This window comes from Crocodylus porosus, unplaced genomic scaffold (assembly GCF_001723895.1).
Source record: "Crocodylus porosus isolate Cpor-Errol unplaced genomic scaffold, CroPor_comp1, whole genome shotgun sequence".
Classification (NCBI taxonomy): Eukaryota; Metazoa; Chordata; order Crocodylia; family Crocodylidae; genus Crocodylus; species Crocodylus porosus.
In genome coordinates this window covers 22,591,238-22,615,776 of record NW_017728907.1, presented here as the reverse complement: position 1 = coordinate 22,615,776, position 24,539 = coordinate 22,591,238, and the positions used below count along the sequence as shown (strand labels likewise).

General features: G+C 45.9%; 1 protein-coding gene and 1 long non-coding RNA gene across 2 annotated transcripts in view; one reads left to right on the top strand and one right to left on the bottom strand.

Annotated features, from left to right (window-relative positions):
* Nucleotides 1-24,539, top strand: part of COLGALT2 (collagen beta(1-O)galactosyltransferase 2) — a 104,749-nt gene that overhangs the window by 25,561 nt on the left and 54,649 nt on the right. The window lies entirely within an intron of this gene.
* Nucleotides 1,405-22,621, bottom strand: LOC109307206. The gene is made up of 3 exons (XR_002100200.1): nt 22,562-22,621; nt 15,359-15,363; nt 1,405-1,449 (listed from the first exon to the last, which is right to left on the bottom strand). It is a non-coding gene; the product is annotated as an uncharacterized LOC109307206 (long non-coding RNA).

Below are 24,539 nucleotides of genomic sequence, written 5' to 3'. Positions count from 1 at the left end.
GGAAATTTTGGGCATTTATACACATACCGAGGCCATTGCAAAGGGAATGACCGGGGCCCCCTGCAGCTCAGGGCCCCAGGCATGTGCCTAGTTTGCCTATGCATTAATCTGGGCCTGAATGTGAGGGATTACTTTAAGGGGCATAGCATACTTCCCCATACCTATATGGCTGGCATTTTAGCTGACTGGTTTGTAATGGGAGGCAGAACTGGCTTTTTCTTCTTGATTTCTTATTCAGGATGTGCTGGTAGGCAACATAGAGGAGAGAGACTCATTTATAGAGCATCTGCCCTCCTGAGCAAGTCTCAGGAAATCCCTGTCCACCGCACTGTGCCACCCTGCTCTGTGAGACCAAGCTAGGTTCTGGCAGCAAAGGAGGGTTAGAAGCAGTTAACTAGTAAAGCAGCTTTGAAAGTATCAGCTTTTTATTTAGACTGAATTAGACAAGAGTGATTTATTTTTATAGGAGATGTACTAGAATAGATAGATTGATTTATTACAGTTTCTCTTAGTATGTTCTTGGGGAATTTCCCCAAGCCAAACTAAACTTTGGGAGCTCATTCTGGGCTTCATAAATCACCCATATGAAAGAGGCAGCCTTGACAGACTTGAAGCAGGGTGTGGAATTTGGTACCTCGCATTCATAAAATGATCTTTTCATAGTTGGCTACAGCTACAGACAGATATTTCAAATTGTACCTTGAAGGATTTATCACACATTTAAGTTTCACACGTGATACAATTTGTTAACAAGCCCAAATACCAGCTCAGTAGCATAGGCGATGTGAAGATGCCTTTGTTACCCGTGCAGAGCACAGCAGCTGTCTTGAGAGAATTTTTTGCAGTGTTCTTCCAAGGAAGTGTCTCACTTAGGGGTGGGCAATTATTTGGGGTGAAGGGCCACTTAAGGAGTTTTGTTGAGCTCTTGGGACCTGCCTTGGGCTCCATGTCACACCTACTTACACTGCCTGGTGGGGGTTGGGAGATGCCAGTTGATCCTTTCCAGCCCTGGGCCTGTCCCCTCTCTACCCACCTCCACAGGCGCCAGATGGAGCAGGTTTCCATGGAGACCAGCCCAGGACCCCCAATGGTAGGGTGTGCTTGGGCAGGTGGATGCGATGGGGCTGTGGGTAGGTGGGGAGTGCTGTTTGGGAGTTGGACAGATGGGTAGGGCCGGAGCTGGGATCACAGGGCAGTGACAGCACAGGGCTGGTGCCCAGGGCAGAGCTTTGATCTGCTCCCCAGACGTCTCTGCAACAGGCTCTGGTTTCATGGGCAGGGCCCCCAGCCTGCAGAACCAGTGCCCATTGCAGGCACATGTGGGAGTGGATCACAGTCCTGCCCTGGGCCCTGGCCATGCCCACTAATCATGCTTCTAGACATCGCTCCCTGCACATGGCCCCGTCCCATCAACCTGGCTAAGAGCATTCTGCCCATGGGGGTCCCGGCCTGGTCTCCATGAAGACGCTACCCACTGTGTCTGGTGCCCCTAGTGGTGGATGTGGGGCAGATGGGCAAGGGTACCTGGGCAGCAGGGCCAGGTCTGGTGGCAGTGGTGGAGATGCTGCCAGCAGCAGCCAAAAGTGTGAGGGCAGAGTGAGCTGCTGCTGAGGGTGCTGCTAGGAAGCTGAGTCTGGCTGCCATGGGGCTGCTGCAGTGCTGTCCAGACCCGTGGACTTCAGCTTCTGGTGTGCTGAGAGCTGCGGGGTACAATAGGGCAGGCTGCACTCTGTGCCAAGTGGTACCTCCACTTCTGGGACCCGCAGGATTAGCTGCACACGCCATGGCCCAGACTACCCCCCATGTCTGGACCAGGAGGGGCAGAGAGACCTGTCTCAGGCCAGACAGAATCAATTGGGGGCTGTACCCAGCCCAGGGGCTATATTTTGCCCACTTCTGGTCTAACTGGCTTGTCCCAGAGGGACACAAGTAGAGACCCTGGAGCATCCTCCCATGGCAGGACCCAAAGCAGGGTTGACCCACACGAAGAAAGAAATGAAAAGCCCTGAAAAGAGGACATACTTACCGTTTTTAGGAGACATAGAGCCATGCCGAGACAGACCGCCCGCCTGGTTCATCAGCTGCTTTTATTGCCAGCTGGGAATGGTGCTAGGAGGTGACATCATCAAAAATCACCACCTGGCTGATTTAAAAGCTGGTGGTGGGGAAATGGAAGCGGGGGCAGCAATGCCAGAGCCAAAAGGTGAAGCTTCTCCCCGGGCTACACACAGGCAGTGTCAGCAGCTTGGCAGGGGTCCGGATGAGGACCCACAGGAGGGGTCCCGGCTCCCTTAAAAGAAATATTCACCCAGCTTGGCAGGGCAGCTGAACCAAGGAGGACGGCGTCGAGGGATCTCGAGGACCACAGATGCCAGATCCGTGAGTGGGGTGGGCTGAGGCCCCGTACCGCAACTATTCCTTTCTTCTCTTTTTCTTTTCTTATTGTTGTTTCAGAGGGGACACAGAGTCCAAACCAGGAAACGAGTCTTCAAGCGACCCCCAGGTCAAGAGGGAGAGCTGAGGCAGTGCAGTGGACTGCTACGCCTCAGAGGGAAAGCAGACACAGTAGCAAGAACAGCCCCTTGCCCTGTAGTCATCCAGGGTGAAGGGGCGCCAAGAGACAGACAGGGAGAGAAGAGAACAGGCGACAACACCAAGGGACAGGCTGGCAACCCATCATCTGGCCATCTTGAGGGCTGGCGTATGGCTGGGGTGTAGGGGAGGTGGAACCCAAAGAATGCCTGCTAAAGGCAGCACCTGGTCTGCAAGGAACTGTGAGTAGGAGCCCCACAACTGAAGAAAAGATGATCAAGTCATGGCAGGAAAGTGTTGAGGCCTTCCTCGGGGGTGAACATGACCCAACGCTCAGGTCCTGGGGACACAGCCCGCAGCCAGTACCGGGTGTGCACTATAAGATCATGAGAGAGTGCCTATACAAGACCAGGTGGGTGCATGGGTAAAGGTGGGGAAATGTTACATATCAATAGAACATTGTTTTCCAGTCCAATCTAAAGCCATGGGCAAAGGCTGGTAATTTAATTTATTCACTGATATTGATATCAATCATGCACATTAATTTCAATACAGATATGCTAGCTTGTATATTCTTTATGCATTTTTGGGCTGGTACCCTGAAATGATACTAGGAGAACCTGATATAATGGCAGTAGTTTGTTTTGGATAAGTGGTCAGTCAAAGCTTAGGCAACATCACACTCCACACAATAAATGTGTAATGATGATAAATATTTGATCTGACAGATTTGCTTTCAGGACCTTAATCTGAAACTTTCTCATTTGACTTTTCAGGGTCCAGCTTTTTTTGAGGCTTATGACCATGGAAGTTGAACTCAACTCCTGTTGGTTATGGAGCAGCACCTTTAATCTTATATGTCAGTTACTGGCAGTCTTTTCAGGTTGTGGGCTGGCATGACCCAGCTTGGGCCAGAGGTGGATGGGCAAAAGAAGGCTGAGAGGAGATCTTGTAATCGTCTGCAAATTCATGGGTGGGGGGAGGACAGAAATGAATAGGGGATACTCTGTTTACCAGGGCGCCACTGGGGGTTACTAGGAACAACGGTCATAAACTGACAGAGAGCAGATTTAGATTAGACATTAGGAAAGATTTCTTTATGGTGAGGGTTGCCAAAATCTGGAATGGGCTTCCAAGGGAGGTGGTACTCTCCCCTACCTTGGAAGTCTTTAAGAGGAGACTAGACAAGCACCTAGCTGGGGTCATCTGACCCCAGCGCTCTTTCCTGCCCAGGGCAGGGAGTCAGACTCAATCTACTGAGATCCCTTCTGACCTTAAAAATCTATGAAATCTATGAAATCACCAAAACCCCCTGTCTGTGGGCCAACTCCAATGGCTCAACCCACGAAGTGCTGACCTGTGTCCACTCTGAACACTGAAAATCTTGCTGCATGTCATCTATATTCTTATTATTCATGATTCTGCTCTTCCTGGGGTGGGATTATTATATATGTTGCAATGGATTGTCTTATTTATTTCTTATTTGTCTCCCAGAAGGTTTGGTTCAAACGAGTATTGTAGCATACGCATGATGATGCCTTGAAACAGCTAAGAGCTTTCATCCTACTTTACTTTCAGTAGTATTTTGCTATGGTGCTGACCTCAGTAAGATAGCGGAGGCCAAGTAAAATGGCTTTGTGTGCTTGAAATTACAGTGCAACATCCTAGCTGGGAGAGAATCAGCAGCTCTAGCTTTTGCTGTAAAAGGACACAGACGTAGCAAGTTATGGCTGGCCATGAGTGAGAAGTAGCACAGTAGGATACCAGAGTTCTTCGTTCAGTTTTCTCCGCCAGTTGCAATTAGGCTTAATCTTACAAAAAGAAGAATGTTTAGTATGTTGGTTCTGTACCCTTTATTAATACATTTGCTTCAAACGCTACGTGGTTTTTCATTAGGAAGTTCTTTAAGACCTTTTATTTTATTAACTCCAAAATAATTGGCATCTGATTACTGGGAAAACCTACCTGATTCTTCTGAAACTTACGGAGGATAAGAATTGCTTCTGGGTCTTCTGCTTTTTCAAATCTGATTTTTCTACTTCAGAAAACTGTTTATGAGGTTTTGGTTACACACGCTTTTCAAAATGCTACTCTGAAATGTGTTCAAAGAGTGTGACTAGAATGTGAAAAAGTCACTACTATGAAGTACTTCCCTTAATTTATCATTTGTAATTAAAGGGGGGATTAAATCAAGGGCTGTCACCATTAACTCATGGAAGGATGCAATCACTGTTTATATTAGATAATATTTACTCTTTTTCCTGCATAAACAAATTAGTTATTGTACGCACAAAATATTTTTCTCAATGAGTTGTTATTTCAGACTAGTGAGCTCATAGCTGTCTGCTTGGCAGGGTTCTGCTCTGACTTCTTTGTACAAAATAAGATTGCTGCCAGGATTTTCTGTCTAATACCTGAGCCTTGAAGAAAACTCCATTTTACAGAACAAGAGAAACAGTTCTATCTATGGCATTTCTTCTGTCTCTGACTGTGACCTTTTCAAAAGAACTTACCTGTTGTTTTGGGTCAACAACTCATCATTTAGAGTGCAGGCTTACAGACCAGTGTTTGGATCTGATCTGGGGTTGCATCCTGCGGCCAGATCAGGGCTAGTTTTGCATCTGAACCAAGTTGAATTCTGCATGGGCAGATGTGAAATTGGGATTTTGAATATAGTTTCCTTATAATCTCCTTGCCTGCTGATAGTCAAAAAGTGGATGGAAGGCTGTGCTTTTTACCAAGCTTCAAGAAAGTGTCGGGTTCTTTTGGAGAGGCTAGTTAGTATTTAGCTGAGGTAATAACTTACTAGGTATTGTAATGAGCACTCATCTCAGGTTGTGCTGTTTAAAGCATATTATGTGCTGTGTTGTGCATCATGCGTTGTGACGGGTTGCTGTTGAATGACCTTTGTTTACAGTTCATCCATAATTGAGAGCAAATAGCTAAACTTCTGAAAAGCAGGTAGGTCTAATGAATGAACTGCCATTCTAAATGATGCTGAAATAGCTAAGCTGCAAATGGAATGTGAAAAATATAGCAAGCAGAAATTCAGCAATTATTTGAAGAGAACTGATGTTCAGACATCCTCAGAATGTACATGCTAACACCTACTGTACTAGCTTGGTGAGAAATCTGTAGGAGAGCAATTACCTGTAGCTTCTGCAAGCAGTAATTATGAACACAAGCAACTCAGCCATCTACAACCATGTGGGTTTGTTGCTTACAACATATATTTTCTGGGACTGCCCACAGATATAACACTTTTGGTCATATATATGTGTGTGTACATACATGAATGCATGCATGCATGCGTGCATGCATACACATGAATGCACTAACCCTTCCCTTTGACTCAACTTTTCTGTTCTGGAAGGGGATCAATTCAGAGCGATACCAGTGGCCCTAAGAGAATTCATTTGATTGGAAGAGATAACTCTATACTATAGTACTAATGTACTATAGTACTAACCAACATAAGAAATAGGAGATGATGAACCATAGGAACTTTGGTTTCACCATCAATGATACAAGGACTGGTTGGGCTAAGCAAACCTTTTAAAGAATAAAAGGCTGCATTTTATCCTACCCGATTAGGTAACACAGAGCAGAGCCAGTTCAAGCAAAAGTGAACTATTTAGGGTAATGGTTTTCCTCTGTTTTCCCAGATGGTAGGTTTGGAGCTTTGAAAATCAAGTGCCAGTAATTGAAAACATTCACAACTTAGAATTAATAACTGAGCATCTCTTTTTCATAAAGTGTTCCTTTGCATTTTTCAGACAGCTGCAGAAAAGGGGATAGAGGGATGTTTAGGAGGCAAGAGAAGCGACTTCCAGCTATGAAGCACAAGTTTGTGTCAGACAAGTGTGAAAAGTCACAAATTGAATATTTTGTAATTTAAGGAATCCCTCTAGTGGACAGTTAGTCAAACTACACATTGGACATGGAGCTGTGAATGGGTTTCAGATTAAACTAATGCTAATTTCTCGAAAGGGTTCTCCTAGGTCTGAAATCCTTTCTGGGTCCCAGGATCATTTTAGATCTTAATTTCTATGAAACTTGGTGGCTACAGAGTGGTAAAGTAAAATTTAGGCTTGCATGAATCCTTGCAAACTGTAACTGCTGAGTTTTATAGCAATCTCCTTTTGCTCTTTTATGTCTCAGACCATAAAATAGTTCCAGAAGTTTCTTAGAAGAAACCTTAATATTTAATATTGCAATGTGTACCAGATACATTCTTTAATATAGTCTTAGTCTACTTATTATCTTGTTACATGTTTTTCTTTAAAGGTCCAATTCTGCTCTTAATTTGCATTGTTGGAAATAATAGAAGAACCTAGCTGTAATACCCACATGCTGCCTTTCAATTGTGTCTTTGTGGTCAGGATTAAGACTTAATACTTAAAATTGGGCAAACATTTGAGTTCTCTGTCTTCACTTACCAAAGAGCTGACTTTGTCTCCAGTACCTTTGTTACATGAAATGTGTGTACCTCCCTGTTGTGTTTCTTGGACCCACATGCAGCCAGAGAGGTAAAGGTGAGATCTCATTCTGTAGGACCCAAACAAGCAAGCACTTAACCATGTGCTGAATTTGATGCATTGATATTAATGTGATTATTTATGTGTTAAATTTAAGGCCAGGTTTAAAAACTTTGAATGAGGCTTTGGAACACAGTGGGAAGAGTTCCATGTGTTTGCCTTGACTACATATCACTTATTAAATTATTCTTTTTCCTTATTTCTTAAATTGTTATGAACTAAAGTTTTTTCAGTGCAGAAGCTGAAGGAAATGTTGAGACCTTATATTTATGTTTGTGCTCCTTCCACCCCACCCCTCTTGTAATTAGACAGGCCCCTAGCCATTTGGAGGTGCATAGGACATCAGCAGATCAGTTACAGGAAAACAGAAACTCTCTTTTCAGAAAAAGTGTAAGTTAAGAGAAGCCCATACCCGAGTATTTTATGTGTCAAGTAGATTCACCAAACTATTCATGTGCAGGGCATACGGGGGTCATGGTTTAACTCCATAAATCCATAATAGAGTCCATATGGATTTCTGTATGGATGAAAGTGATTGAAGGAAAAAAGATGGAAAGAATTTTAACGTGGGCTAGGCTGTGGATTTTTTTATTTAAAGGTAGAGAAGGTCTCTTTACTACTTAGCACTGCTCAGTTAAACACAGCAGCAGTATATCATGTTAGCTTTTGTTTTATGGACTACTCTTTGAGTCACATTTTCAAACTTAAGTTGTCTAAAGCTGGACAACAGAGTTTTGTCATCTGAATTCTGATTTGGGTAGCAAGATGGGGATTTAACTGTCATCCACTGTTTAAGTGAAAGTGCTCAAAATAAGATGACAGGAAGTGCAATGAGGAAGGGAACCAGCAGATAAACAGCTTGGGTAAAATCATGCTAATAGGAGGGTAAAGCAAGGAATTCCATTGCCTGGCCAGCGATGGAAGCAATTAGTGGAATTGGTTTGTCAGGGAGCTGGGCACAATTCTGAGACACTAGCACAGGTTGTAAGAACTTGTGTTTTGTGAGAAGGAGACTGGGGCATGAAATGCCTTTTCTATTTTCAAGGTTTATCAGGATTATATTTGAAAGAGCAAGTCCTCTTCTTCCCTAGATCCTAAATGGATCATACCTTCAAAATGCTTGAGTTCCATCACCATTGCATCGTGTGAACTATACTATGCTGTATGAGTAATCCCATAGAATTAAGTCTGCCAAACATCCCTTCTCATGGAAAGAGAGGAAGCTTTGGGCAATTCTCTTGTGAAGTTTCTCTCCTATTGTTTTGCCTCAGCACTGGGACTTTTCTCCTGTCCCTTGATCTCCCACAGGATAGACTCTGGTTTTACCACAAGGTTGGCATATATCAAGGGCCTGCAGAAGGTTAGGCTTATTTGCTGAATAGAGGCCCTGCACACTATTGCTTGCTGCAGGCCAGCCCCATGCCCTCAGTCAGTAGATGAGCTCTGTCCTGAGAGGTGAAGTAACACAGGGCATTCACCAGCAGCTCGGGGCGAGACACACGGGGGGCGGAAAGAGGAATCCGCGTGGTTTGTTAGCTGCCTCTTTGTACAGTTGCGGCTGGCCGCTGATGTCAGTGTCAGACACTGGCCAGCGAAAATAAAAATGGCAGCCACAGCTGTGTAGGGGGCGGATAGCCAGGAGACGGAGCTGCAGCTGATGCCAGTGACAGAGCGGGCTCCATGAACAGACCCCGGGGAGACTGACAAGCAGGAGGTGACGCTGGCTGGGGAGAGAGGAGCACCCTGTCGAAGGCCCCTGCCAAACAATGGAGGAGCAACCAGCTGGCCGAGTGGAGGGAGAACAGAAGTGGCACCTGAGAGCGCAGCAGGACCCAGATGGAAGTGCCGGGATGACGGGGTGCGGAGGATGACACTCCAAGGGGCGAAGACCCGGGGACAGCCCTGAAGGGGGTTGTAATCAGGGCGGGGATTGCCACTGGGGCCCAGGGTGTTAAGTGATGGACTGGAGCTAGTCCGGGGAGCGATGAACAGAGTGGAGAGCCATCCTTCACCTTAAGGGTCCAGGGACGGGGAATAGGTTATGGGTTGGTGTAGGTATATTCGTTTTGTTTTGGCTACCCCGAGCAATGGGGCAGAAGCAATAGGGATAAACGTCCCTGTGGCGGGGCTGCAGGGAAGCCTTGGTAGTGGCCATAGTGGGGAAGGTACGCCGTAGGACGGGATCAAGGAGTGAAGCGCTATAGGGGCTGGCCTGTGGGGCAAGCAGAGCCTCTAGCCATTGGCTCCGGGACGCGGAGCGGTGAATGTGACCCGCAGAGAAGACCGCGGATAACGGCTAGGCAGTCCACCAAAGGTGGCGTGAGACCAGGGTGTAGGGGTGGTGGAGCCCCATGAGCAGCCATTGGGCACAACCAGGGCCACTGAGGGACCCGTTAACTGACCCCGCCTACTGAAGAACACCAAGACATGGCAGGAAAGAACAGGGTTGGCAATGTGGGAGGAGAGAACTACCTCGATGACAAACCGGCCTGGAAGGGGTGTGACATCCGCCAGTAGATCAAAGTCACCCGAGAGTGGCTAGTCGAAGCCTGGCGGTTGTAAGCTTTTTTAGCACTCAGACAAGGGGCTGTCCTGACTGAAGCTGCCTCTGAATCAGCTGGGAGGAGGCTGTCTCCCAAAAGAATACAGCACTAATGTCTGATAATGAGAAACTGAGAACCTGCTGCTCCTGTTTCCTCCTGCTGGAAACCTATCTGCTTTTGAGAATTAGAACCTAGGTGTTTCAAAGTATGCACTTGACTACCATGGATTTTTGAAAATATAAGCCCAAGTACTTTGTCCAGGCAGTATGTAATGTCATTAATTTCACAGCCCTTTCCAGTTTGACCCTATTTTTTCCTGCCCCTAAATCTGATATGACCCTGAACAGAAGAGCAAGACCCTCCAGCCAGCAAACCTCTTACTTTTTTGTAAGTACCAGCAGGAATTTCATTGCACCTCAATCAACACCCCTCAGTTTTAGCTCTGGCCAGCATGTGTCAGAGGAAGGCAATCTCCTGTCCTTCCTGCCATAAACTAGTAGCCAAATTCCTTGCTGGTCTCTACAGCTCACCAGCAAAATCCCTGAAACATGGGATTATCAGACACCTACTACACTACAAGATTTACTTCTCTATTCCAATCCAGGTTTTACAAATGTATGATTTTGCATATCTGTGCACCCCATCTTGGGTTCCCTGTTTTAGGAGTGTACTTGTTTTCAGATATAGGGAGATGAATGCTGCACTTAGAAGCATTTCAGATTTATAAAAAGCTCTTAGGGTTGGGAGGGTCAGTGTGTAATGATGCCTTGTACTTTACTTTGCACATACATATTACATTTAATCTTTTAGACTTCTTCCACCCAAAATAATCACTTTTAACAATAAATCTGTGATCACAATCCTTGCCAGAAACCTGGAGCCAGACCCAGTTCCACCCCTTAGGCATCCAAGTGTGATCCTGTTCCACTTTGCTTGAGTCCCTGAAGAAACTATTTATGTGCTTACTTTTGTCTATCTTTGCCTTATGATTTTGTCATAAAAAGTGATGATGAGGAGGAAGACCCCACTACCTTTTGTGTTCAACATTTTTTTCAGGGACTTGAGCAGGTGGAATCTGTGTCTAATAGATGTAGCACAGTCTGACATCTCATGCTCAGAAAGCAGCTCCTGTCAATGATGGAGGCAAAACACTTCGATTAGAGCATGTTGGTGTGCTTTTTTAGTTTCTAAGGGTGGTTGTAAACAGCATCCAGGAGCAGTTCTTGAAAGTACCATGGCCTGTGTTCTTGCTGTTATATCAGGACCTTTATAAATGAATGAGATAAGCATCCCTACAATAGACAAAATGCTTGTAATTTATTTTACAGGAGATTCCTTTCTGCTAAAGGACTGAACAACATATTGCAGTTATCAATCTCAGATCTAAAACGCAGTCCTCCTCTGGTGACCTGGTTGGTGCAAATCAATTAATCTTCCACTTAAGCTCCCTTTCTCTAAAACATGTATGATGATGCTCAGCTAAAGCTTGATGCAGTGTTCACTGAAGTCAGTGAAACTTGATGGGCTCTGTATTAGACCTCCAATTTAGCTAGCCAGTGCTCATCTTCTATAGGATATACTTCCCAGAGATGCTGCAAAAACAAATTAGTAGTGTTCATGAAAAGTGGGACCAATATTTCTGAAAAAGTTTGTCCTTTTTTGCTGAAACTTTGAAAGGCAGAACATTTTTTACCAGTTTAATAATAATGTTATTGTTTTGATAAAGCAGCGGCAGCACTAGATGAGGGGGATGTTGTTGTCCTTCCAAATCTTTCTGTATTTTTGAATGTAGGACACAAAACTAGATGCCAATGATGCTCAACCATTTAGACTCAAGGCACCCTTGGAAAGCTCTTATATTTCACTGACTTTTTGATTATAGAAAAATAATAGACAATTCTTGTGTTAAAAAGAACTCAGAAAGACCAGAACAGGTCAGAACATTTTTGACCCAATGGAGTCCAATTTGAAATCTCTGCGTTTTATCTTGTGAATCATGTATAGATGTTTCCACACCTAACATTAACACTGTATTTACCTGAATGCAGAGTGTCTTTGAATTTAAGATAAGATCCCCCTTAATTAGATACTATACATGGACAATGTATAAATTTGCCCCTTTGCCCTGCCCTCTGTCAGCAGTGGTTGCTGCAGTTGCAGCTTCAGCCTTGACTGGAGATGGACCTGTGACCTGGGGTAAATGGGGAGCGGGGATGGACAGAGCTGGGAGACAGAGCAAGGCAATGCGTGACAGAAGCAGTGGAGGGTGGGGACAGGGCTAGGGCTGTGGCTAGCTGCAGCAGCAGCTGTGGTTTCAACTCTGAGCTGGGGGTTGGGGCCGCAGCTGCCTGCCTTCCCTCCCTCTTCCCCTCCTCCCTGCAGTTGAATCTAAGTTGAAGAACTTTTCCTCCCATGTTGAGTGGGGTTGGGGTGGACATCACTTGGATTTAAGTAAATAGGGTAATATTGGATGGCACCTAAAAGGATCTCACAGCACCCTGCTTGAGAATCATTGCTTTGTCATAGCTAAGAAAACATCTTCATAAAGTATGGGCCTAGTATCATTAGCTGAAATGGTGGTGCATTACTGCTTATTTAAAAAATATTGGATTAAATTCTTTCTAATTTCTATGGAGGCAGGCTGCATTCTGCTTTCCTGGATACAGGTGTAAATCAAGAGTAACTGTACCACAAGTGGAATAACTCTGTTTTTACACTAGTGTAAGCAAAAATAAAAATTAGCCCAGCAAAGTTTTTATGCCAGGATGCAATCTGTATATCTGGGAGGAGAATGAGTTTAATCTTAGTGTATTGATGACACCTGTCATCTGGCACTGGATTAGTGAAAGTGCATAATCTACCAATACTGCATGTTATGTTGGTTAATTTTCTCTTGTTAAATGCACAGAAAGTATTTGCTTGCGCCATTAAACTTGTCTTTCTGTAACTTAACCTCTAACATTAACACTTCAGTTTCCTGTGTTCCTGCATTATAGATCCTTTGACTTTTGAGGCTAGAAAGCTGTCTCCATTATTTCTGGTTCTGTGTCTTTTGAAGTGTTCCATTTGAAGCTTAAATATATCTCCATGTTTTTTCTGCATATTTTTCACTAAAAATAAAGGCAAAACCATATGCTTTCTCAGCCCTTAGGCTAGCTGTGGGTTAAGCCCTTTAGGCTGCTCTAAATTAGTCCTGAAATACCATGCTGCCAGTTGAACATCACTAAAATGTACTGCACTACGTTGTGGTTGTGTATGGCATTGTGGTTTTGCCTACAGGTTCACTGATACATTGATTTGATATTGGATTGGCACCGATTATAAAGAAAATTGATTGCATCGGAGATCGGCCTAATGTGGCCCATAATTTCCCCGATTAGGTGCCCATGCATGCATGGAGCCACAGTGCAGCACAATGGCAACAAGAAGCACAGCCCAGCAGTGTGGAGAGATGCATGAAGCTGGTAAGTCCGGTGTGGTGGAAGGGGCAGGGTGGAGGGAAGGAGCTTGGGGGGGGCGATTAAGGCTCCCACAATGAGGGAGGAATGGGGCTGGGGCAAGCGCTGGCCTGCCGGGGTGGGGTGGGGAGGGTGCGGGACAGAGCCGTGGCTCCTTCAGGGGGAGGGGAGTGGCTTTTGCCGCTGCTCGCCTGCTTGTTCAGCGGCTCCTGCCGCTTTTCCCACTATTTGTCTGGGAGGGCATGGTGGGGGGGGCGCATGTGCCCCCGGATCTGTGAAAGGTGGGCTGGGGCTGGGACTGTGTCAGGCTTTTCCTGGCCCACACCCGCCCTGCCCTGGCTGGGCAGCACTTGCCCCAGCCCCAGCCTCACTCCTCCCTCACTGCGGGGGCCTTGAGTTGCCCCCCACACCCTTTCCCTCCCCCCTTCCCTTCTACCATAACAGACTTAACAGCTGTACGCAGCTCCAAGCTGCCAGGTTGGTGTCCAAAATCAGATCGGTATTGACTGATATGCCTCCTTAAAAATTGACTGTCAGTATTGATCCCAAAAATCTCTATCGGTGCATCCCTAGTTTTGCCCCCTCTATTGCTGAGTAGTGGGGAGAAGAGAGGATGTAATATTGAGAGATGCCTTTCTTGAACCTGAAAGTCTGATCCAGAATTTCAGACTGAGTTGATTAGTGCTTCTGTTACAGGGACACATTGCATAGTACCTTTTCACAGCTATATATAAACAATTCAATTTGGCATTAATAAATACATAAATACCTCTTGTGATAATTGGACGTATGACACAGATATGGGCTCACATAAATTATCCAGATGTATTGAAAAATTACTAGAGATAGGCCCAAGCTTTCACCTCTTCCCTGACTTTTTGGATAAATTTCTTTCCAGCAAGAATAAAAGCCACTTGCTGTTTCTTATTTTTGAGTCTGGTTTTAGCCAAAAGTTTTACCCTTTATGTCATGACTCCTGTCTCTCTGATGGATGTGGAAATGCATCAAATACTTTAAAACAGAAGTCACCTGGCACTCAGAGTCTTCCTGGATCACATTAACTTTAATGCAAATAATGAGGCCAGTTTTACATGCAGTTCTCAGAAGATGGCCTCCCTTGGCCTGCATCCATTGCTGCGTTTCATTTGCCTGCCATATGGTAGACAGTAGTGCTCCTGAAGAGGCCACCAAAATACTCTAGATTCTGTGATCTTCCACTTGTTTAATTTTTCCAATTGCTTTCCCTTGTTAATTCTTTTACCCTCCAACATGGTACTGGTATCCTACAGCTGTCATGAACTTGATGGGTTGGGTGTTTCTGGAAGAACTTGGCCTTGTGTGTTGTCTCATGTAGCTGAGGGCCTTCACTACACAACTGATTTTTAAATGTAATGGTCTAGATCAGGGATCAGCAGCCTATAACCCACTGAGCCACTGGATCTGGTTCATGGAGCTGGGGGCTGTGGCAGCTTTCAGCAAAGGGGGGGCTTTGCCTCTGCTGCAGCCAGGTGGTAGGGAGAAGTGGCCGTGGTTCTAGTGCCTGGATCATCCCACTGTAGACCTGAGCTGGGTCATTCTGTCTTGCTGCTGCAAAACATTGCCCACCCCTGGTCTAGGTCAGGGGTGTCAAAATGAAAACAGCTGGTAAGTTATGTTCCTTGCCAGCAGTCAGGAGACAGGCCATATTCCCTGCCAGAACTGCTGTGTTGGAACAGCCAACACCCTAGAAGTTGACACTGCCACCACCCATGCCCCTTTACCTGTCCCTGCCTGCCTCTGAATTAAGTCGCCAGCTACAATCAAAAACAATGGGAAAATGGGGCATGGGTGGCAGTGGCGGTAGTGGAAAGAAGCCCCATAGGCAAGATTACCCATTTCTTGGCCAACCAGGGAGAAGGCCTACAGGCAGGGTCTGGCCCATGGGCTGTAGGTTTCATATTCTGGTCTAGATTCAGACCTGTAGACTTGTAAGTCAGTGCAAATCTGTTCATTTCAGTGGAGATAGGTGCTTCTTTGTTGACTCCATTGAAGTTGCATCTGCCTACACCAGGTCTTACGTAGAATTGCTTAAAATATGAAACAATAAAAGATTAATTTAACTATACTCATATGCATAATTTCCCTCTTTACCAGGATATTTCATGTATGAATCTGTGGCAGCCCCTGCAATTCACCAATGAATCGCACACAGCCCCTGGCGTTGTTGCTGAATTTTAACCATGTCTAGTGCTAGATCTGCCAGCAACAGATCCTGTGTCCCTTTCTTTTCCTCCTTTGAACAGGCCACTGATCCTCTGCCAGATCTCTTCCTAAAAACTCCCTTTCCTACTTGGTTCTGCTTATTACTTTCTGACTGGCTTCACTGTATAGATTTGTTGGGGACTTATGTCGGTTGTTAGATGGAGGAAATATGGTTTTTGTTAAGCAGAGGTCTGGGCACACGGAAATGTGAGTTCTTTTCTGGGCCATGTCTCCGACACCCCTGTGTGACTAAGTGTGCTTGTTTTTCTCCCCATCTGTGAAATGGAAATTGTACTTCTTTCACTCATGGGCTAGGTGCTGGTTAGGAGAGGTTGGAGGGGGCAGTTTCTTATACACTGGAGTGTTATATATTTGCACATGATGCAGTCTTGCCAATAGCTGGCATGATTCCTTACTGTGTTTATCTCCTGTTACTAGCCGCTGCCTTACTTGAAAAGTAGTTGGTTAAAACATTTTGCTTGTACAATGAAGGTGGCTGTCTTGTTCCTCCCTGTCTGATTTCACTAGGACAAACAAATCTGTGTAATACACTGAAGTTTCCCTGCAGGATACTTGGTGCTCCACATGCCTTTACACACAGGCCTTGCTAAACCTAGGTCTGCCTCTCATATAACCTTCAAACTACCAGTTTCTTAAACAAAAGAAAAAAACTGGCAGTTCTCCTTTCAGTGACTAATTTGCTCTGGATCCCTGGCTGCTGCTTGGACCCTAACTACTTGCTGTAATTCTGGTCTGTTTTGTTGACCATTGATACATTATGAAAACTTTCCCTTTTTTAAGGCCCCTGACCTCTCAGCATGAAGTCCATAAGAGCATCAGATAATACACTTCACCTTTTCCCATCCTCCTTCTTAATTTTGTGGTTTCACTATACAGCTTGAATAGCACTGTCTTGCCTTTCTTTGTACTTGTCCAGTCCCTTCCGTTACCTGTTCTTTGCCTAATGCTTCCGTTTCTCTTATAGGTAGGGGTCTACTTAAATCACAATTTTCGTGGAAACCTCAAGAAACAGCATTTTCCGCAATTGCCAGGAAACATTACCATGGCTGCGATTGCCCACAAAATCAACCTAAAAACACAAGCAAACTGTGTACTTATTCATATAATACACTGTTTAAGAATGTCGCAATGCTTACCACAATACAGACAATGTGACAATCACTGCAGCCATAGATCATGTGATTGAGAGTTACTGTCCGCTAGTGACGTAGACCAAGTGAAGGCACCAGTCAGTGAAGTGTATGCCTCTCTGCCAGTCAGTGGTGAGGGGTGGGGCTGCTGGGAAATGCCTGCAAAATCAACTCTTTGGGCCGTGACCAAGCCACAAAAATTGCTTTGTCTTTCCGCAAATGAAGTGGACCCCTACCCATAGAACATTTAGAGTATGTATGTACTGCAGTTGTAGATGTCTGCCTGATGAGGCATATCCACACTCACTTTAGTTCTTCATCTTACTTGGGTACCAGTAACAGCGATGAAAAGGTGGCCTAGGCTTCAGTGTAGGCTGTACAAGCCCACCACAGCTCTAGGTATGTGCTGACATGGCTAGTCTATCCTGAACCTCATGCAGATCACAGCCTAAGTGTACTGCAGTTGCACATCCTAACTGTAGCATAGGTGAATCCACGTTTTGCTCCTAGGCTGCACATGTTCTAGTCCCCCTCCTCCCCAGACTTACCTGAGGAGCTGCTTTCCAAGCTGCCTGGTGGCCTTGCGCATGTACATGCAAATAGCGCCCTGGGCCTGATCACCCTTCTCCCACTCCCTCCCAACCCCTTGCAGGCTGGAACTCTGCCAGCCTGCAGAGAGATCTTTGCAAAAGTGCAAAATCCACATCTTTCTCCGATAAAAGGAGAAATCTGTGTTTTCCTCCAGTAACTATGAAATTGTGAAACTAAAAGGGGAAATCCATGTTTTTCTCCTTTTTCCAAGGGAAATGGAAAGCTCGGATCCCTGATTATGAGAATAGCCCTTCGGTTATTCTGATGTTGGGATTATAGAAGTCTCTGAATAGATGTTTTCTTTAATCTGCTTTATCTCTTATTATGATACCAAAGGGCTAGTTGAAGTCAGACAAGTATATTTAAATCAAGTAAAAGTGAAAATCTCTGAAACTTGTTACTGCAGGATAAAATAGTGTTGGATTCATTTGACAAGGGCTGGATAATACTTTTTGCTGTTAATAACTCTGATAACTATGGGAGCTAATCAGGCCTTCTCCAGAGTGATCACCTATATTGATCAGGAAGGAGTCTTCTCTTCAGGGAACATTTGAATATATACATTGCTGAGAATTTTGGCTTTTCTCTGTAATATCAGGTATTGACTGTGGCTGCTGACGAAAAGGCAAGGCAATTGTATTGTCTGATATAGTGGATCCTTGCTAGTTTTAATCTTCTACCTTTTATGTAATATATATGTAGATCTCTGCTTTTGGAGGTAATCCTGGAGCTCCTACTCAAGCAAAACTTTTGTGTGAGAGAAATGCCAAACTGTGGCAGTGCTCTAGGCCATAACCCCTGTATTTTTAACAACTGCTTGGGATTTCTCCCGGCTTACCTAACAATCTGTTCAAGTTGCATATACTCCCACAGGTCTCATGGCCATCTCCATTCCCAGACAGTGATTTCTTTCATGAAGGAGAAATGCAGAGTTATGTTTGTGTATGCAAATGGAGAAGAGAGTTTATTTACAGTGCACGCTGCACCAGCTAGGTCCCTTCAAACAGCTGTACCATAGCAATACATACAAAGTTGCAAAAAGCAAGTGGGAGAAAGAGTATGTGTTGCCAGCAGAAAGTGACTATAAAGGGATTTCCTGCAAGGTGCGAAGAACCACCTGATCTGTCACAGCATCTTTGAGGCTTAGGTCCTTAGGCTCAGGAAACTTCGTTGGTCCTTAGATCACAGTGACACCAAGAAGATCCCTGGTCCTTTGGAATTTGGCCCTGGCAAAAGAGAGAAGTCTTGGCAGCCCCTGGCACAGTTGGGATTAGCACACAGCTGGTGGTACAGTTAACTGGAGAAAGGTCTGATATATATTACTAGATTCAGGTGCTTCTGTACTTGGAGCAGGAAATGAGTTCAAGTACTGCATCCTTAATATTTTTGTGTCTTAATATTCTTTTCTTTAGTCACAGCATCCCATTTCCACTTTACCGGCTGCCCTTCTGGTGGCATTCATACTTGCCTCTTGCTCTGTTCTCTGTGTTGCAGCTATTGAAGGAAACCTTCCAAGGAGCTGGGGGCCAGAATCACTGTGAAAGTCCAGGTGCCTCTATTCAGTTGTCCCAGGCCTCCCCCTGATCTCTGGCACTCTGCTAGGGTTGCTGGCAAGCCCTGTGAACCTATCCGATGAGCATACAACTCTTCACTCTCTCCCACCATGAAACAACAGTGTTATATAGCATGGATTTGATCTTGGCATTGAGATTTCCTCCCACAGCCTTTCTTTTTTGGATTGTACCACTCCTGCTATTAGCTGAATATTTCTAGTTTCTCCCTGTAGACCAGTGGTCTCCAAAGTAGGGTGCGCACAAGACGATCCATTGGGGTGTGGGAAGAAAATATTAGAACTTCTATTTATATTTATATAAATATACATATATTGGGGGTGTGTGCTCAAAAATTTTTTACTGATAGGGGTGTGTGATCAAAAAAGTTTGGAGACCGCTGCTGTAGACACCTGTGGCTCATATCTTGGTGCCTTCTGATGAGACACTTCCACCTCCTCTGATGTCCACGGTGTATATCCGTATAGGCAAGCCATACCTATCACAGTGAGTGAGAAGAAAGCTCCAGTTATAGCACCTGTAACAGGATGGGTTGACAGAAGTTTCCTCTAGGTATTGCAGCCCCATTTGTCCTCACTAGTCTGTGTAACTTTCTCTGTGTAACAGTAGAGTTCCAGTTAGGTCCTTGAAGCAGTACAGTAGCTTAGATGAGAATGACAGCCGGTTTCACAGGGCCATGCCACAGTTAGAACTTTTTCAAGTAGTGGTGTCCAAACTTTTCGCCTTATGGACTGGATGGATGATGTGGAGTGGGTCTGTGGACCGCATCCAGTCATCAGGCCTGATCCAGTGCATATTGGATTGGGTTCTGGTCCTGCACATTGTATTGTAGCCACAGGCCCATGCCAGACCAGGCCCCACACCTGCCAGATAGGGTCCCACTGCCCCAGCCCTGCATGTGCTGGTGGGATTTCATGCATGAGGCCACATCATCTGGCCTTCAGGGCATGGAAATTTGGCAGTGGAGGAGCAGTGGCTACATTAATTGCCAAAGCTCCCTCCCCACCCAATTTTCAGACCCTTAGCATTGCAGCCCGGATCACATGGCTCTGTGGGCTGCGAGCTGGGGGTCAAGCACTCTTGGTTTAAAACACACCAGTATATGACATTGGGCATTGTTCTGTTCATTGTGCTCTGGGGTACAACCTTTTCAAAACCTGTTGGTCTTCTCCTTCCATCATCCAAAATCTCATCTATCAGAAAGCTTGAGGCTACCCCCTCGGTGTGACTTGTGGAGGAATTGGGCTGTTACTGTAATGCATCTTCTGTCCTAAAACCCAGGCAGGTGGTGGTTTGCAGGCTGTTCCATTAAGTGTGCACCTGAAGCCTGACGGGTACTGAAATCCATGAGACTTGCTGGATTGAAAGGTTGTTTCTGGCAATGTACTCTGGGTTACTAAACCTCTTTACAAAAAAAAGAAAGAAGAAAATGGATATTCTTCTCCCTCCCCTGCTTTTCCAGAGGTCCCCGTGCACCTGTGGTATGCAGACAGATTGCAACTTGTTGGCAGTAACATCTGAAGAGCTCAGTGCAGGCTCTCAAAGTTAGTTGTTCACAGTCCATATGAGCCTGCAGCAATGACTAAATACCTTATTTACCTGAATCTAAGGCAACCCCCCAGTAATTAGATTTCATACATGGAAAATGATAAATGTATTTTAATTTTCCATGTCTAGAATCTAATTAGTGGAAGGTCATCTTAAATTTGTCCCCCCACACTACTGTGGCAGAGAAAGCAGTGATGGGGGGGGGGCCCAGATCTCCACCCCTTGCTCCCCTGCCTCTTGCCCTCCCTGTCTCCTGCTTCTTTTCTCCATGTACCTGTGCCTGTCCCCCACTGTTGCCTGTTCCTCCTGCATTTGCCCCCATCTTGTGCCCCCTGTCACATACCTGCTGCCTGACCCTCCATGACTGTTCCTTGTCCCCTGCCTCCTGCCCTCCACCCCTGGGCACCTTCCCCCATTCCTGTACCCGATCCTTGCTGCCTGTCTTCCGGGCCTGCCTCCTTCCTCTCCCTCCCAGCCACTTACCTTCTGTTGCAGCTCTGCTATTCTGGAGCAATCAGCACCAGTGATGGCCCCAGCCCAGCCTGGTCAGAGAGAAGTGGTGGCAGCCCCTCACTGGGCTGAGTTGGGGCTGGAGAGACCAGAGCTAGAGCAGAAGGTAAGAGCAGGGAGGGGACAGGTGTCATTGGGGGGGCAGGCTACATGGTCTCCCCCACATTCCCCTGGAGGTTCACACAACGGTCTTCTCCCCCAACACCCACCCTGTGGTGTTCTCCATGCTCCCCCCGCTCCAAGCTCCCTCCCTCACCAAACAAGCCATCCCAGCCCGGGGCCAGTGGTGCTCAACTCTGTCTTCAGCCCTGAGCCTGGGGCCAAGGCTGAAGCTGAGTTGCTGCCTGTCCAGACCAGTACTTGCATTCAAGACCAGGCATTTTTTCTCCCCTAAGTTGACAGCGAGGGGGAATGGGACAGGACCTTGTCTTGGATTTGAGTAAATATGGTATTTTATTTATCAACTTTGGGGAGGGGCAAAGTGTTTAGCAGAAAATTCTTATTAACCCTAGTGGTGGTTTTGACCAAGTTCATCAAGAAAAAAAATCACTTGTCTTTTATTTCCACTAGGATTTTACAGAAAAATAACTTGAGTTAAGTATCCTGCTGTACAGTGCACCCTTTTGGCAGAGAAGGTATAGCTACAGAGCAGCTGATAGAGATGGTGATTGACACATGCCTCTTTAGTTCTGGTATACAACTATATCCCCAAATATCCTTTGAACCAGCAGTTGCTAATTTTCTTTTATCCATATATGTGCTTGTTCCTGTGGAGCAGTCTCCACAGGAACAAGAAGCTGCTGGTGCATCAAATAAATGCATCACAACTCTTCATCTTTGTGGCAGGTAAACATATGCACCCCTCTTCATGAATCATCTCCCTCGATGAAAATCTCAGCACTTTTTTTATACCAGTGGTGGGCAAAATATGGCCCAGGGGCTAGATTTGGCCCACCAAGAGAATCTGTCTAGCCTGTGGCAAGTCCCTTGGCCCTGCCTGGCCCAAACCCAGGGGCCAGCCTGGGCTGTGGCGCATGCATCCAGTCCTGCCCCCCACCTCCCACGGCAGGGCAGGGGCAGCATGGCTAGACTCTGCTTCCCAGCAGCCCTCACAACATTGGCTCCTTCTGGCTGCTGTCACTAGTGTCTCCACCACTGCTGAACGCATGGCCCCAGCACCCTGGACTGCGCACCTCACACCCACTGCTGGGGGCACTGGACAGAGTAGGCAGGCAGGGTCTCCATGTAGACTGGCTCAGTACCCCTGATATCCAGGAGCAGGATAGGCAGGCCAGGGCTGGGACCAGGATTGTGGAGCAGTAACAGCACAAGGCCGGGGCCTGGGGCAGAGCTGTAATCCACTCCCTGCCTGTCGCTGCCCACAGAACCAGCTCCTGCTGTAGGGACATGCAGAGAGTACATCACAGCCCCAGCCCCATGTTGTCATCACCACATGAGCACATACACCCACTGAGCATGGTGGTACACCCCCTACAAAAAGGCACTGCTGACACTGTCAGTGGTGCCTGTGGGTGGTTGCTACTCACCACCCTGCCGTCAGCACTGTGGGTGGTGTCTGTGGGTGGTCTGCAATCCCCGCTGGACACCACTGACACTGCTGGCGGTGTCTGTGGATGGTTGCCGACCCCTAGCCGGCGCTCGTCATCTTCCCTCCCCTCCCCTGCTGCTGACTTACCACCGCTACATTCCTGCTACTGCCATGCTTCCACCGCCACCACCGTCCCCCCCAGCTGCTGGGGGCACGCGTTGTTCATGATTCCAGCCTCACTTGCCCATCCTGCTCCTGGACACCACTCCCTGCTTGCCTGTGGTCCCATCCCATCCACCTGGCCAAGCATGCCCTGCCTGCAGACCCACTCCATGGAGGCCTTGCCTGCCCACCCGCTCTGTCTGATGCCCCTGGCAGTGGATATGGGGTGGATGGGCCCAGGCTGGATAGGATCACTTGTGCTCCCCTCACTCTGGGCCAGGTCAGTACCCTTCTCTTCCCCTCCCCCACCCTCTTTGCCTGCAGCAGATGACCAAATTTCCTAAAGTGATCATCCAGCCAAAATATTTCCCCACCATTGCTTTATACTCAGTCTATATCGATGTTCTTGAAAGAAAGTAATCGTGATTTGATGGTGAAAGAACACTTCCGGCATTTCTCATATGTAGGCACTCTCTGTATTATCCCATGTTTGTGTGTATGAACAGCAATTTTCAGTCTGCTTTTAGATTTCTTTACATCACAGGGCCTGGTTTAAGTGGCAGGTCCAATTCTGGTGCGGCGACTCCTTTAGTCTTGGAGTTCCCTGCACTCGACTCTCTGCCACTGATTGGCGGAGGGGCCCGTTGGCCCTGCCACTTGCTTCTCACGGCCAGGAGGTGAAAACCACGGTTTAAAATATGATGTGGTTTTTGTGTCCCATTACTGGCTGCTGACTGGATGGGACAAAAAGCCATAGCATATTTAACCTTCATATGTTCTCATGGGGTAATTTCCTACCGCAGACACATATTTTGTGCATTATTTTAAAGTTAATTAATTCTAAAAATATTTCTTTTTAGGATGTTGTCACTGTCACAGCAGTGCACAATATTCCCAAAGAACAATCTGCTTACATGAATGGTTTTCTCTCTGTTGATGAAAAACTGCCCAAGGTAACACGTTACCCCAGGCGTAAATGTGTTTTTCCATATAGGGTAACAACTTACCCCAAGCCCATGTTAACGCATTGGGGTAACTTGTTACCCCAGTGCAGTTTCTGCCTAAACGACAGACCCAGACCTGTTTGGCCACTTCGGGTGGATGGATCTGAAAGGTCAGCATTCGTTAACACCTCATTCATGTCCACTTCAAGTATCCATGGTAACTAATGGATGGCCATTGTCCACAAAACTGGTTCATCCCTGGTACAAGACCGGAAGGAATTTTGTGGGTGACAATTTCTTCACGAGTACTGACATGGCAGAAAGACTGCTACAGCAGGACTTGACCTATGTGGATACGATTCAGAAAAACAAGGCCGATATCCCAAATGAAATGCAAGCAAATTAAAGAACGGAAACTTTTTCATTCATTTTTGCTTTTGATGGGGAACTCACCCTAGTTACCTATGTTCCAAAGAAGTCCAAAGTTGTGCTGTTGCTGTCAAGCATACACCACGACCTGTCAGTGGGTGGAAAGCAAAGAAAGCTGGACATCATCCATGACTACAGTAAAAACAAGGTTAGGGTGGATAACCTTGACCACTTAGTCCATATGACCACCTGCAGACGGAAAATCAACAGGTGGCTAATGACACTGTTTTTCAATATGCTGGATGCAGCTGCCATTGCCAGCCTCATCATTTGGCTAGGGCACAACATAAACTGGAAGCAAAGATCATATTTAAGAAGACGGCATTTTTTTTTTTTTGCAAGAGCTTGGAGAACAGTTGATCAACAGACAAATAAAACGAAGAATGATGAATACATGTAATCTGTCTAAGTCCTTCAAGTTTGATATGATTGCCCTAAATTACAAACTGCTACAACTTACCCCTGTAGAACCTTCTGCAAGCATGAGAGGACATTGTGCTTTTTGTCCAAGGACAGATGACCACAAAACCTGGAAATGATGCAAAGATTGTAAGCAATTTGCTTGTGTGCACCACAGTACAGCACTGCTGCTTTGTGAGAAATGAAATATTTAGTTAAAACAGTTAGGAAATGTTTCTGGAAGTAATTGTTAGCTTGAAAACAATGTGAAATGCAGACTTAGCAAATTGTTCATTCATGCTTTGAAACAAAAAAAAGTTTAAATTTTATTCATAGTTCTGGTTAAATAATATTTTGGGTTCAAATCATAAAT